Below are 15,234 nucleotides of genomic sequence, written 5' to 3'. Positions count from 1 at the left end.
TAAAAAATTAGTTATCTTTCCAAAATTACCCTAATTATATCTTCACATTTCTCTCTCATATTAAATTTCAAGAAGAGAATTGAATAGAGTGTTAGGATAACTTTGGAAAAAAAAATAATAAATGCTTCTTGATGTTCAAAAATGACAGATAAAAATGAACATGGGTTTATAACAGATAAAAAGGAACGGAGGGAGTATATACTAGTATGAATATCCGTGCTTGTGCTATGACCTATAGACTTCATCTAATAATACAAATCATTTTTTTAAAAAAAAATCACTTAACAAAAAATACAAATAAAAAAAAAGCACAAACACCAATAGTATTAGATAAATAAAATAAAACAAATATAAATAATAATAATAATAAATCATATATATAGATGAAAAACAATGAAAACAAAATTAAAATAAAAACACAATATATCTAAAAACATTAAAATATACCAAAACATGTTTATGTCTATATATTTATATATATATATGAAAATAATAAAAAACAATTAAACCAAAATTAAAAAACAAAAAGATAAGTATATAATAAAATGTTATATATATATATATATATATATATATTGAGAGCGGATGGTGGGTTGGTGTGGGATTCACTCAACTAAATTAAAAAAAAAAAAAATTTAAAAGTATGCTGTTAATTAAAATTAATATATAGTTATATATGGAGAGTTTGGAGAAAAGTGACTTCCCTGCTGCACCATTCGAAAATTAAAACCAATGCTATAATTAATCAAAGTTTGTATGATAAGCACTAAACAAAAAGTTTTTGGACCCTTTTTTTTTTTTGTGTTTTTACACATAAAAAGGTAAACTATTTATCGTATATAAATGCACGTATGAAAAATTCACCATTTTACCTATATTGGTAATTATATTTAAAATTATGTATTTATGTAATTAAAAAAATATGTCATATTTATTGTAAGAAAAAACTTTCAATGGATGTGATCTTTCATATATATATATATATATATTTATTTTTATCAATATGTAAGGTAAAGCGTCAACGTTCATAGATAAGAAAAGTAAAAGATTTTAGTAGCGAGGAAAAAGAAGTGGGGTGAGGGTTGGTGTTATTTTAATTTTTTTTCGATGCGAAAGAAAAAAAATTCAGGGGCCACTGGATATTGATCCAACATCCATGAAAATGTGCATGGGTTCAAAATTATTTTAATATTTTATTTTTCGGTAAAATAAACAAGTGAGTTGAGGCTTAAGAGTTTTTTCGGGTGAAAAAAGTAAAAAAAAAATTGAAAAGCCATTGAATATCGATCTAATGCTCACGGCAATGTGCATAGGTACTTTGGCTTGTATATATATACCATATGTAATTAGTGAAATTATTTATTACATTGATTTTTCAAAAAAAAAATTTAATAAAGTGGAACTAATTTAATTTTATTTAACTTGCCCCTTTATTTTAACTCAATTTACTATGAATTTTTTTTATTTATATAATGTGTTTCTAATACATATCATTTAGTACTATATAAAAACATAATAAGAACATTGTCACCATTAAAATCAATTATATATATACACACATATCCTTTTATTATTTACGTAAGGATTTTTTTTTTCATCAAAACTAATAAAATATCTAATATTTAATTATATCTTTTAAATAAAAGAGTAAAACATCTATTTTAGCTGACGTTCACGTTTGCAAAAAAATAAAAAAAAATAAAAAAATTTAAATAGAGTAATATTTAATAAAAACAAAGGTTACAAATAATTTTGTTAGTTTTCAGGGTGTCAAATAAAAACCTCTTGAAAAGCATATAAGAACACTCACAGAGACTGAGAGTGAGAGAGAGAGAGAGAGAATGGAGAGTGAGGCGCTGATCCAGAGCTCGGCGGTGATAGCCGGCGTCGTGGACTACAGCGGCCGTCCGATCACCGCCGGATCTGGCAAGGGACGGTGGATCTCGGCCTTCTTCATTATCGGTACTACTATTACCCAATTCCTCACTCCTTAATCTTCAATTGCCCTAGATTTGAGGGGTTTTCCCATGAGTGATGATCTCTGAGCAGGCGTGGAGATGGCGGAGAGGTTCGCGTACTACGGGATAGGGTTTAATCTGATCACTTATCTCACCGGTCCTCTCCGGCAGCCCACGGGGTCGGCGGCGGCGGCGGTGAATATGTGGTCAGGGATGGCGATGATGCTTCCGTTGCTCGGAGCTTTTCATCGCTGATTCGTATCTGGGACGCTACCGCACCATCATCATCGCCTCCATTCTCTACATTCTGGTTTGTTCCTTTATTCTCAATTAATAAAATGGTAAATATTTTTTAATAATTTTTAATAAAAAAATAAATAAATCATAATTTTATTAAAGAAAAGAACCAACTTTATTAAATTAAAATCAAAAGAACAGTAGAACAACAATGCATTAGAAGGGAAACTGACTTAGGGACTATATAATTCGGATCATTGATTTTGAGTCTATTTTTAATTAAAATAATTGTTTTGTTTTTGTTTTTGTTTTTGTGCACTTACTGGTTTACACTTTACACCTCTAAAATCTATATTTACAAGAAAAATCAATTCTAAAAATAGTCTGAAAAAAACTAAGGTACCCCTCAATCAGAGATATATATATATATATATGAAAGCAACTTTAATGACTTTTTTGAAGCGCTCGATGAACTTTCAAGTTTCAATTGATTTTACATGCATTAGATGGGTTTGTTGGCCTCTCAGCTTTCAGTGTCCGTCAAACAGTTAATTGATAGACCCTACATTTATTTATTTTTTTTATTTAATTTAATTTTTCTTAAAGAGCCCTATTGTTTTTCAATTTTGTAATCACCCAAAAATTAAATAATATTTAAAAAATAATATATTACTTTGTTATAATTCTTATATTTTTATAAAATATTTTAAATACGTATTTTTTTATTATAATTTGTTAAATATATTATTTATTTTTTAATTAATACTATTTAATATTTATATCAAAGTTATATGTTTGTAAAATTAAGAAATGCAAATGAAATGCATAGTGTATAATGTATATAATTAAAAAGATGCCAAAAATAATTGTGGGACTCATATTATGGTATAAATATAAATATTATGATGAATAGTATAATGGGTAAAAAATTTAATAGATTGAGAAGGTGGTGTGAAAATCAAACTTATTGATAGTGTAATCATTAAAAATACTTTAAAGAAAAGTCTTAGAACACTCTCGTATGATATAAATAAATAAAAATAGCGCGAGGGAAGTGCCCGAGAGAAAGAAAAGGGTTGAGCAGGGTCAGGTATTTTGTTTTCCAATGGGGACTAGAAAGTTTTGGGATCATTAAATGTCGATCCAAAGGTCACCGGTATGTCCATAGATTAAAATCTACACAAATCCATAATAGATGTGGTATATTTTTGACGTTAGAAAGAAAAAAAAATTATGAAATTAAAAAGATAAAAAGTAGAAACAGGTGAAAATTTGGCACATTAGTAATATTTATGGTTGTAATTGAGAAGTTTCGAATTTAAATCTCTCATATTATAATTCACTTTTGTAGGTTCTTTGTGACTGACTTTCTGTAAAAATACTTGCTCGTTCTCTTCCCATAATTGTAAGCGGAGACTTATCCTGGTAGAAATCGATCAGTCACTTACTCAGCTGAGTGTGACACATACTTTCGTTGTCATGATTTTTAGAAAACTGGTGATGAAAGGTTTTGAAAAATAAACCAATTATTTTACAAACAAATAATATTATTTTTGTTGGGATCCGTGAGCTAATACAGAAATTTATTTACGATGACTTGTTATGCAGTTACACACTGTTATATAAAAGGATTTTTCTTAGATAAATTTTTATCAAAAATAAGTTTTGATCAATATTCTGATATGATATCCATCTTATATTTTTGAATTTGCTCTGACAAGTTTTCGCTTAAGAGTTGGGACTTGGGGAATTGATTTTTAGATTCGGTGGACATGGAGCAGATGTGCCACATGAGTGGTTGAGATTAATGGATGGTTTGGATTGACTTTTTAAAAAGTGCGAAGACTTAACTAATATACTTTTAGACTTTATGTATGTATTAGTTTTTCTACAAATATAAGTTCACGCTAGCCATGTGGTATTTTTGAAAAAAAACTATTTCGGACTTGTTAAATTACAAGTTATCTTTATCAAATAGAGGAATAACTATATTTTTATACTTTTTGTTTTCCCAATTTTCACCCAATAATAATAATTATTATTATTATTATAATTATAATTATAATTATTATCATAATATATTAAATTATTATTATTATCATTAATGTTGTCATTATCAATAGCAATAATAGGAAAGTAACTCAATTAATGTTTATTTTAATAATTTGACACCTCTAAAAGTTTTTTAAAATCCACATCTAAATAATTTCACACATATAAAAATATAAAAATATTTTAATATTAGCTTATCCAAACATAAAATATAAAAAAAATACTTAATTTACTCCGAAAAGCATTTTTTAAAAATATATTTATACAAAATTTTTAAATAAATAAATAAATAAATAAATAAATATATATATAAATCAATTCAAACAAACCCCAAAACATTGAATATTGTTCAATGAAGTGATACTTATGGTAAATGTCACGGTAGGTATAGTGACCTATGTGTAAGGTGAGCCATAGGCTTTTGTCATGAGCGAAAGGTTGAGAGGGGTTTGGAGGCTAGAGGGTTAAGCACGCGATTTCTCAACCCTCCCAGAGTCGGAGGGTATGGGAAGCATTGATAATTTTATAGATGAAAATGCTTGCTTTTCAATAAATTTAGTAATAGCTAATAAAATCCTTTTTATTTTGGGAGTGAATGCTGAATAAAACCATACTGCATTAGCCTTATCTCCTTATCTCGTGGGCATCGGAGATCCACGAATCTTTAGTTATAATTTTATTGGACGAAAGAAATATCCTTTTATTTATATTTACAAATATGTATGGGATTGTATAAAAGATTTGAAAAATATTTATAGACTATGTTAATTAATTATTTTTAGCCTAGTATTTAATTGAGATTAATGAATAAAATTTATTTATTGATCCATTATTTATCATAATAGAACATTTTGAAACTCAAAAAGAGTATTTTGGTAATAACGATTGTGTAACATTACGTTCTCTTACCTTCAAAACCTTCATTTGCTTTTACTTTTGCCCCAAACATGGTATGGGTTGATCCCTCACTCACTTTCCCTTCCCTCCCTTTTTACTTTTATGAACCCTTGCTACACTTCATCCAAGAGCCTTAAAGTTGGCCTTAAAAGTAAGAACATGTTTGGAACATCACTTGTCAAAACAAACAATGACTCCCACTTCATAGCATTCAGTAGGTCTAAACCTTAATTATTCACTTGGACTTTAAAAACCAAGCAATGAAGTCTAGATTGATAAAGGTGACGTGTAAAAGGAGGATCATTTTATCTTAATTGTTGGACCTTATTCTCCAAAACACATTATAATCAATGGGTTTAATCACGAGATTAGTCCTCGGCTTTTCTCGGTCTTTTGCTGTGCGAAATCTTCACGAATAGTGCCTGCTTCTTGGAAAAATCTGATTCAAAATCACCTCTGTCCTTACTTATCTTTAGTCACTCTACTCTCTTGAGAAAAATCGTAGATAGATAATTGACCTATTTTTGAGATCAGAGAGGTAAGTAGAACCATTTTTCAGTGGAAGGCTAACTTGGAAAGCGTTTTACGAGTGAGCAGACCAAGTGAGAGAGAAAAGCGAGCAAGTTCGACTAACATGTGAAACGAAACTGAGAAAAGGGCTGGCCTTAAAATGTTTATAACCAGGGTCTGGGCATGTTGACATTCTCATCCTCATTGCTGCCTTCCATACTCACTCAAAAATGTGACAATGCCATTGATCTTTCTAGTTGTCCTCCCAGTCAACTCCAAGTCATCGCCTTCTTTGTCTCTTTATATCTGGTGGCTTTTGCACACGGTGGACACAAGCCCTGCACTCAAGCGTTTGGAGCTGATCAATTTGATCAGAATGATCCTTTCGAATCAAGTCAAGAAGCTCCTTCTTCAATTGGTGGCACTTTGGGATGAATTTTGGCATGCTATTTACCACTGTGCTCAACTATGTGCAAGATAGTGTCAGCTGGGGATTTGGATTTGGTATCCTGCTTGGCCATGGTTCTTGCTCTCATTGTTTTTCTTATCAGGTTCCAGAACTTATCGATACTGCATTGTCAGAGAGACAAGCCCATTCATTAGAATTGGCAAAAGCATGTTGGCAAGCATCAACTGTCAAAGGCTTCACAGTAAGTTTCCTCCTCTTTTTATTCAACACTACCATTTCCTAAACCATATCTTATTGCATAATGATATAAGTCATATAAACATATACATATGCAGGACGGAAGAGAAGGAAGGAGAAGCAAGAGAAGCTAAAGGCGTTCTTCGATTGTTTTCAATATGGACTGCATGCTTAATATATGCTATTGTTTTTGCACAATCAATGACATTCTTCACAAAACAAGCCAGCACTCTAGACAGAAGGATTGGCAGCAGCTTCATAATACCCTCAGCCTCACTGCAAAGCATTGGTACCGTCTCAATTGTTGCTTTCATCCCCATATATGATCACACCCTTTGTTCCTGCAGTTCGGAAACTCACAGGGGTTGCAATCAGGCATCACAATGCTCCAAAGAATCGGCATTGGCATCGCAATCTCAACCACAGAGATGGCAGTCAGCTGCACTGGTAGAGATGAAGAGGATAAAAACAGCTTGAGAATCACGGGCTCATTGATTCGCCTCACATACCAATTCCAATGAATTTATTGTGGTTGATGCCCCAATATGTTCTCTATGGTTTTATCAGATGTGTTCGCAATGATTGGTTTGCAAGAATTCTTTTTATGATCAGATGCCAGATGCACTGAGGGAGCCTTGGACTTGCTCTATATTTGAGCATCTTTGGTGTGGGAAGCTTCATAAGCGGATTCATTGTTTCTCTGATGAGATAAGGTCAGTGCTGCACAAGGGTGAGAGCTGGTTTCCTGACAATCTAAACCATGGTCATCTTGATTACTTCTTCTGGTTTGCTTGCTGCACTAAATGCTTTTAGGGTTACTCATCTACATATATTTTTGCTGCAAAGCCTATGCATGGGAAGAAAAGGGTGGTCTACTATGCTATAATATCCTCTAATGCAATTGTGGTTTATCCACTTTTATCGAGCTATCTTATAATATAAACGCTGATCTTTTGCTGTATGTTGTTGCTTTTGTTTTTGTATTAAATACATATTTCTTAGATATTTAATTCAATTGTAAGAGCAACGATCTACTTGAAGCCCTATAAGGACCCAAACATTTCCTTGCCCTATTATTTATTTATTTATTGATATATAAATACTAGTACTAATAAAATACATGTGAACTTACATTCCATAGAAGAAAGCAATGAAGCAAATGCATCATGGAGTTATAATTTAGAATTTTAATTAATTAAAGAGTAATTGATATGAGATCCAAAGGTGCCCACTAGGCAAGTTTCAACCATTCCTGGTCCGGAACTGAACTCACAAACACACACTGGGCCAATGATTTTGCAAGCGCGACTGGAAACCCATAATCGGCCCACATTGTAAGGGTTTTGATTATTGGTAGAGTTTTTGTGAACCTGTGACCAGTGAGTTCATTTGCCAAGGTCATCTAGGTTAAGCAATCCACAATTTTATTAAGAATCATTTTTAATTTTATTGAATTATTCATAAATAAACAAAAGGTCTCAAAAATTAACTCATTTGTTAACATGTGAACTGAGAGTGTTTGGACCAAACCTGATTCACCCAAAAGTGACATCGATGCTTTCTCTCGAGCTTTCCTCATTGATTCGTATTTGGGTTCCCTCAGATTTTTCTTAAGATTAAGCTGTATATATATAATTTTTAAATAATGATTAAAGCCAAAGGGTTTATAGTCCGGTGCCCTTTGGTTAAATTCGCGAAAAGACATTAGGCCGTTTGGTCTGCAGAATGATGTGTAACGACGTAACGCAACTCTAGCAGTAAAATAATGAGTGGGAATGTTATACGTTGACGAATATTGCGAGTAATTTAATATAGCACGTGGTTGAAAAACTCTTATTACCGGAATAATTACATTACCGTAGTGTTTGGTTGTCGTCAGTAATCATTTGTTAAAATATACAAAGCTATAAGACACTACTGCGGTAATTCTAAGATAAGCATGCAAATTTGGTGGTAGATAGGATTACGCACTTTCTTGGTAATATTTATAAATCGGTAATGTGACATTACCATACAGATTCTACTCATGTAACGCCAGACAGTAGTAATATTTTCAGATTACTCACGTAACGTGTAGTATCTTTCATACATCACCGCGAACTGTACTACAGTGTGAAAAATTTAAATCTTTAAGTTCAAATTTGTTTGATGCCACGGTGGTAACAACTCCTTAGTTATTGGTGCAAACTTATAACACAAACAAACTATTGGTATATTGGTATATAGGTCGTCGATAGAGCTCTCACCGAGTGGTGAGAGTTCGATTCTTGGTTGCTCATTGGCTGAGGACACTGACTATTTGTTGTTTTTGTAAAAGAAAAAAATTAAAATTAAAAATGGATTAAAACAATATTTTAAATATTTCAAAAATAAAAAAAATAAATTAAGTATAGATGATGAGAAAGTTATTTTTTTAATACCTTAAAATCATAACTATGGTTTAGAAAGAAGTCTATATTATTATCCTAAAATTATTTTACCAATTTAAATAAAAAAAGCTTTTATGTCTCCTCACTGAAACACTAATTTCCTTTATTTTTAAATTTTTAAAATAATTTCATCATAGATTATATATACACTCACCAAGTACGCCCTGACATTGATTTCTCGAGTTTATTCTTCCTTCTTTTTTTGAGAGAAAAAGTAACATAAATTAGACAATTTTTTTTAAAAAAATTAATACATACATTCTTTAAAAAAATTATGCATATATTTTTCTATCACAAAATAAAATTGTTTGTTTTTTAATAAAATTAAATAGACTATTATTTTATCAAAAATAAAAAGACAGTACAAACTTAGCAAGGAGAGTATAAGAAAATAAAAAATGAAAACCACAAATAGTGATTGATATTCTTGGAACAATGACTTAAAAAGCCTAAATATTTATGAATAATAAGTAACTCATAACATTGATGAAGAGTCATTTAGCTGAGTTATAACGGTTTTGTAAAAAGACATAAAAATTTTTATAATACGAGTAATTCGATTACGTTCGATCAAATACTGAAATTCGATCTAGTTGTGTTTGAAAATCAGTATTTTTAGATTTACGTTGATATTAAAAATTTATTATATTAAAGATTACACTAATCGAAACGCCACTTAAATAAACTTTTATAAGTTATTTTTACTTTCCAAAACCTAATATAAATCCATTGGGGCATTTCTTTTCTGCAGGGTTTAAAAATGTTTACATTCATCTTCAATGCATCCTTGTCTTCTCCCACCGTGTAATGGCGCCATGAACCCTAATCCAAATGGAACACCCGATCAAAAATCCAAGTCATAGCCTTCTCCATCGCTTTATTCTACTGTCATTTGCAAACATGAATCCGAAAAAAATGATACATAAGAATCCAAATAAAAAAGCTAGAGTGGTCCACAATAATCCAAATCAAGAAGCTACTTCTTCAACTGGTCTTTTATATATATATATATATATATATATATATATATATATATATATATCTTGCAAAGTATATGGATAAGCCACATCAATAACACACATAAACATAAAATTTATGCCTAAATACATAAATGCCTTTATCCTCTATAAACTGAAGTTCAAACATGCCATAGGAAAGGACACTAACACTTTGCAAAGAAGATCCGATTTTAATAGACCAAAAAATGATTGGTGTTTTTGGGATTTAGTGTTGCCATAAGGCTTTAGATCAGTACTTGCCATGGTTTTTGAAAAGAAATTATATACGCAAACAATGATTTAAATAAAAAGTCCAAAATCGGATCATGTACATAATTCTATTAAAGTTATGTAAAAATAGTAATGGTTTTTATTTAGATCGAAATAATGATCTTAAGCGAGCACACTAGCAGAAGATGATCTCCCGCCACTTTTCCGGGTTCTCATTCGAGAACATACGAGAGAGAGAAAGAGAGTTCCAAGAAGAGCAATAGCAGAAATCTAACAACATTTTTTTATAGTATTTTTTTATGGATTTTTAATAAATATTTTTAATATTAATGTTGCCACATTAGTGTCGAAAAACTATCGAACCAATATCGGTTAATTTAAGAGCCTAAAAAAATAAAAAAATGTCAAATACTGAGAATTAAAAAGGATGAATTTTATATTACAAAAATTAAAAAGACAAAAAAATGTAAAAATAAAAATATTATTTTTGGTATTTTTGACCATTTATATATATTTAATTGTTATAAATATGCAAATTATAATTTTTTCATACAATCCGAAATTATGGGGCAAAAATTATGTCAATTTGTTCTTCTTTTATTGATCATTGCATAATCATAAAAATTTTGAAATTTTGTGAGGATAAGATAAAAAAAATGTTGGCAGATAGTGATTCCATATATATATATATATAAAATAGATGTCTAACCAAAAGAACATACATAAATGCATGGTAATTCTAACTTTCATTGGATGTGATCTTTACTTTGTGTTTTATCAATATTCATTAAAAATTATATGTATATATAGGTAACCTAAAGTTTCAACGTTCATAGATGATAAAAAGTAAAAAATGAGTTGGGTTGGGCATGCAAATTATTTTAATATTTTATTTTTTATAAATAGGAAAACAAGTGGGGATGAGGGTCCTGAGGGAGTCATTTTAATATTTTATTTTTTTATAAAAAAAATTATAAAATCATTAGATATTGATCTACCAATCACGAAACATGCGTACGCACAAAAAGATGTATACATATATTTGATCTTTCTTCACCCGAAATTAGTGAAGTTGATTTTTTAAATAATAAGTTTATTTAATTTTATTTTAGCTCGGTTTAGAATGATTTTATATTTATTTAATTTGTTTATAATGCATATCATTGAATATTATATAAAGAACATTTTCACCATTAAAATCAATTATTTATTTATATATATATATATATATATATATATATATCCTTTATTTTTACGTAAGGATCATCAAAAACTAATAGGTCATCTAATATTTAATAATATCTTTAAATAAAAAGAGTAAAAACATTCATTTTTAGCTGACGTCCACCTTTTGCAAATAATAATAATAATAATAGTAATATATATATATATATATATATATATATATATATATATATATATATATCGTAGATAAGAAATCATAGATGTCCCAATTATCGGTCGTTGGATCGTGATCCGATGGGACGACATATCTCGTTCGTTATATTGTTCGAACAATAATTCTTATTTATATTCTTTGTAGTATCTCACTGTTCACCCGATATTAGCGGTTGAATCGAGATCCGACGGTGATAATAGACATCCATAGATTTCTTATCTATGGACGTCCATAGAGGATTGATCCTCATATATATATATATATATGAGCATTCATCTCCTGGGATGTCCCTAGAATTCAATTTTAGGGATGTCCCCATATCAGCCGTTAGATTATAGAGTAATATTTGAAAAAAAAACAGGTTACAAATAATTTGGTTAGTTTTCAGGGTGTGTCACATAAAAACCTCTTGAAAAGCATAAACACTCGCTGAGAGTGAGAGAGAGATAGAGAGAGAGAATGGAGAGCGAGGCGCTGCTCGAGAGCTCGACGGTGATAGCCGGCGTAGTGGACTACAGAGGCCGTCCGATCAACGCCGGATCCGGCAAAGGGACGGTGGACCTCGGCCTTCTTCATTATCGGTACTACTATTACCCAATTCCTCACTCCTTAATCTTCAATTGCCCTAGATTTGAGGGGTTTTCCCATGAGTGATGATCTCTGAGCAGGCGTGGAGATGGCGGAGAGGTTCGCGTACTACGGGATAGGGTTTAATCTGATCACCTATCTCACTGGCCCGCTCCGGCTGTCCATAGGGTCAGCGGCGACGGCGGTGAACTTGTGGGATGGGATGGCGTCGATGCTGCCGTTGGTCGGAGCTTTCGTCGCTGATTCGTATCTGGGACGCTACCGCACCATCATCATCGCCTCCATTCTCTACATCCTGGTTTGTTCCTTTATTCTCAATCTTTTCTTCTTTCCTTTCTAGGATTTCTCTTTCCTGTCTTTTACTGAGAATGAGGGTATATTTTTCTAATAATTTGGATCATTGCTTTTTACGTAAACCCCCGGAATTAATTGCAGATATACGTGCAATACTGTGATGATTGTGTTTGATTGTCATTGATTTTGAGTTATTTTATTTTATTTTATTTTATTTCATTTTTAAGAGAGAAAAAAAGGGGCAGGGGGCTACCCTCAATCATATATATATATATATATATATATATATATATATATATATATTTAAAAAAGAAACATCTTAAAAATGTATCTCTATGATTAAAAGTAACATAGGCAATGTGAGAGAGGAATAACTGTGGGCTAATCAATTATAACTACCCGTGATTATAATTGAGAGGTCTCGAGTTAGAATTTTCTCTCTTATTTTCGGACGGGGTTGAGTTGGAATTTTCTCTCTTATTCTCGGACGGGGTTTATTTTCATGAGATCAGTCAAACTACTATAACTGTTTACTTTTATACCTGTTTGTTTTTTGCTTTGTCATTTGTCGATTTGTAAAAAAAAAAAAAAAAAATTGAAAGAGAGAAGAGACAAAGAGAGAGAAAGAGAACATGTTGGGTGGGATTGAGGTTATTTTATTTTTCAGGGAAGGAGAAAGTTTTGAAACCGTTAGATTAATATCCAACGGTTCTCGTGACTCTAGAGATGATTTTTAGAAAACCGGTGATCAAAGATTTTTAAAAAAATAAACCAATTACTTTACAAACAAAAGAATATTATTTTGTTGGGATCTATGAGCGAATATGATATTTCCTTTGCAATGGCTTGTTAGCAGTTACACACTGTTATATGAAGGAATTTTTTTCTTAGAGAAATTCTATCAAAAATTAAATTTTTGATCAATTTTTTTGAAATCCATCTTATATTTTTGAATTTGCCGGACAAGTTTTGGTTAAAGAATTAGGAATTGTTATTGAGATTGGTGGACAACCAGCAATCTGCCGCATGCATGGTTGAGATTAAAAAGTTTGGATATTTTTTTCAATGAAGTGGTAGGCCCTAGAGATAATTACTCAAGAATCATACACAACAAATGAGTAAAAAAGTAAATTGCGATGAGGTAGAGTTACAGATTTAAAACTAGCTAGATTCATCACTCAAATCATCATCCTCTTTGTAATTAACTATTGGTTTAAGGCCATTGGAGAGGCTTGAAATGGGCTCATTGTTTGTTTTGGTCTTTTAACTAAAAAATTTGCACATTTTGACACCTGGACTAAATATATTTGTTCCTCTTGATGTTGGCTCACAATAGTGTGACACATGTTTCGAACATCACTTGCCAAAAACAGGCAATGTCACCCACTTAATTATTAACTTGCACTTTAAAACCAAGCAATGAAATCTAGATTGATAATGGCTACGTGTAAAAGAAGGATCAATTTTTTATCCAAGTTGTTGGACCTTATTGTCTCAAAACACAATAGAATCTGACATGTAAAACAGAAACTTAGAAAAAGGCTGATCTTAAATGTTTAACCAGGGGTCTGGGCATGTTGACATTCTCATCCTCATTGTTGCCTTCCATCCTCAATCAAAAATGTGACGTTGCCATGGGTCCTTCTAGTTGTCCTCCCAGTCAACTCCAAGTCATCACCTTCTTTGTCTCTTTGTATCTGGTGGCGTTTGCACAAGGTGGACACAAGCCCTGCACTCAAGCATTCGGAGCTGACCAATTTGATCAGAATAATCCTCTGGAATCCAAATCAAGAAGTTCCTTCTTCAATTGGTGGTACTTTGGGATGACTTTTGGCATGCTCTTTACCACTGTGCTCAACTATGTGCAAGACAATGTCAGCTGGGGATTTGGATTTGGTATCCCCTGCATGGCCATGGTTCTTGCTCTCATTGTTTTCTTGTCAGGTTCCAGAACTTATCGATACTGCATTCTGGAAGAGACAAGCCCATTCATTAGAATTGGCAAAGCATGTTGGCGAGCATCAGCTGTCAAGACTTCACAGTAAGCCTCCTCCTCTCCTATCCAATATCACTGTTCTTAAATTATATCTTATTCCATGATGATCTAACCATATACTCTTGCAGGGCAGAAGAAGAAGAAGAAAAAGAAGCTAAAGGCATTCTTCGATTGTTTCCAATATGGGCTACATGCTTAGTTTATGCTATTGTTTTTGCGCAATCAATGACATTCTTCACCAAACAAGCTAGCACTCTAGACAGGAGGATTGGCAGCAGCTTCGTAATACCCTCAGCATCACTGAAAAGCATCAGTACCATCTCAATTGTTGCTTTCATCCCCATATATGATCACATCCTTGTTCCTGCAGTTCGGAAACTCACAGGGTTGCACTCAGGCATCACAATGCTCCAAAGAATCGGCATTGGCATGGCAATCTCAGCCATAGTGATGGCAATCTCCTCGCTAGTAGAGATGAAGAGGATAAAAACAGCTCGAGAATACGGGCTCATCGATTCGCCTAACATACCAATTCCAATGAGCTTATTGTGGTTGATGCCCCAATATGTTCTCAATGGTTTAGCAGATGTGTTCACAATGATTGGTTTGCAAGAATTCTTTTATGATCAGATGCCAGATTCACTGAGGAGCTTGGGACTTGCTCTATATCTGAGCATCTTTGGTGTTGGGAGCTTCATAAGCGGATTCATTGTTTCTCTAATAGATAAGGTGAGTGCAGCACAAGGAGAGAGCTGGTTCCCTGACAATCTAAACCATGCTCATCTTGATTACTTCTTCTGGTTTCTTACTGCACTAAATGCCTCTGGGTTACTTATCTACATATATTTTGCACAATCCTATGCCTACAGGAAGAAAGGGTGTTCTCCTTTGCTATAATAATATATAAGTTACCAAATTGTGCTGTATGTTGTTGCGTCTTTATTTGATGTATAATATAGTGGAGTAATGTTGTTGTTTGTGATTAATTATCTATTAGTC

At 31.9% G+C, this 15,234-nt stretch overlaps 1 pseudogene; it reads left to right on the top strand.

Moving 5' to 3' along the window:
• Positions 1-1,816: 1,816 nt before the first annotated feature.
• LOC120270761 lies at positions 1,817-15,221 on the top strand (annotated as a pseudogene).
• The last annotated feature ends 13 nt before the right edge of the window (positions 15,222-15,234 follow it).

The sequence above is a fragment of the Dioscorea cayenensis genome, chromosome 10, assembly GCF_009730915.1.
Source record: "Dioscorea cayenensis subsp. rotundata cultivar TDr96_F1 chromosome 10, TDr96_F1_v2_PseudoChromosome.rev07_lg8_w22 25.fasta, whole genome shotgun sequence".
Classification (NCBI taxonomy): Eukaryota; Viridiplantae; Streptophyta; class Magnoliopsida; order Dioscoreales; family Dioscoreaceae; genus Dioscorea; species Dioscorea cayenensis.
Note: the sequence above shows the minus strand (reverse complement) of the source record. Positions and strands in the feature narration are given on the sequence as shown.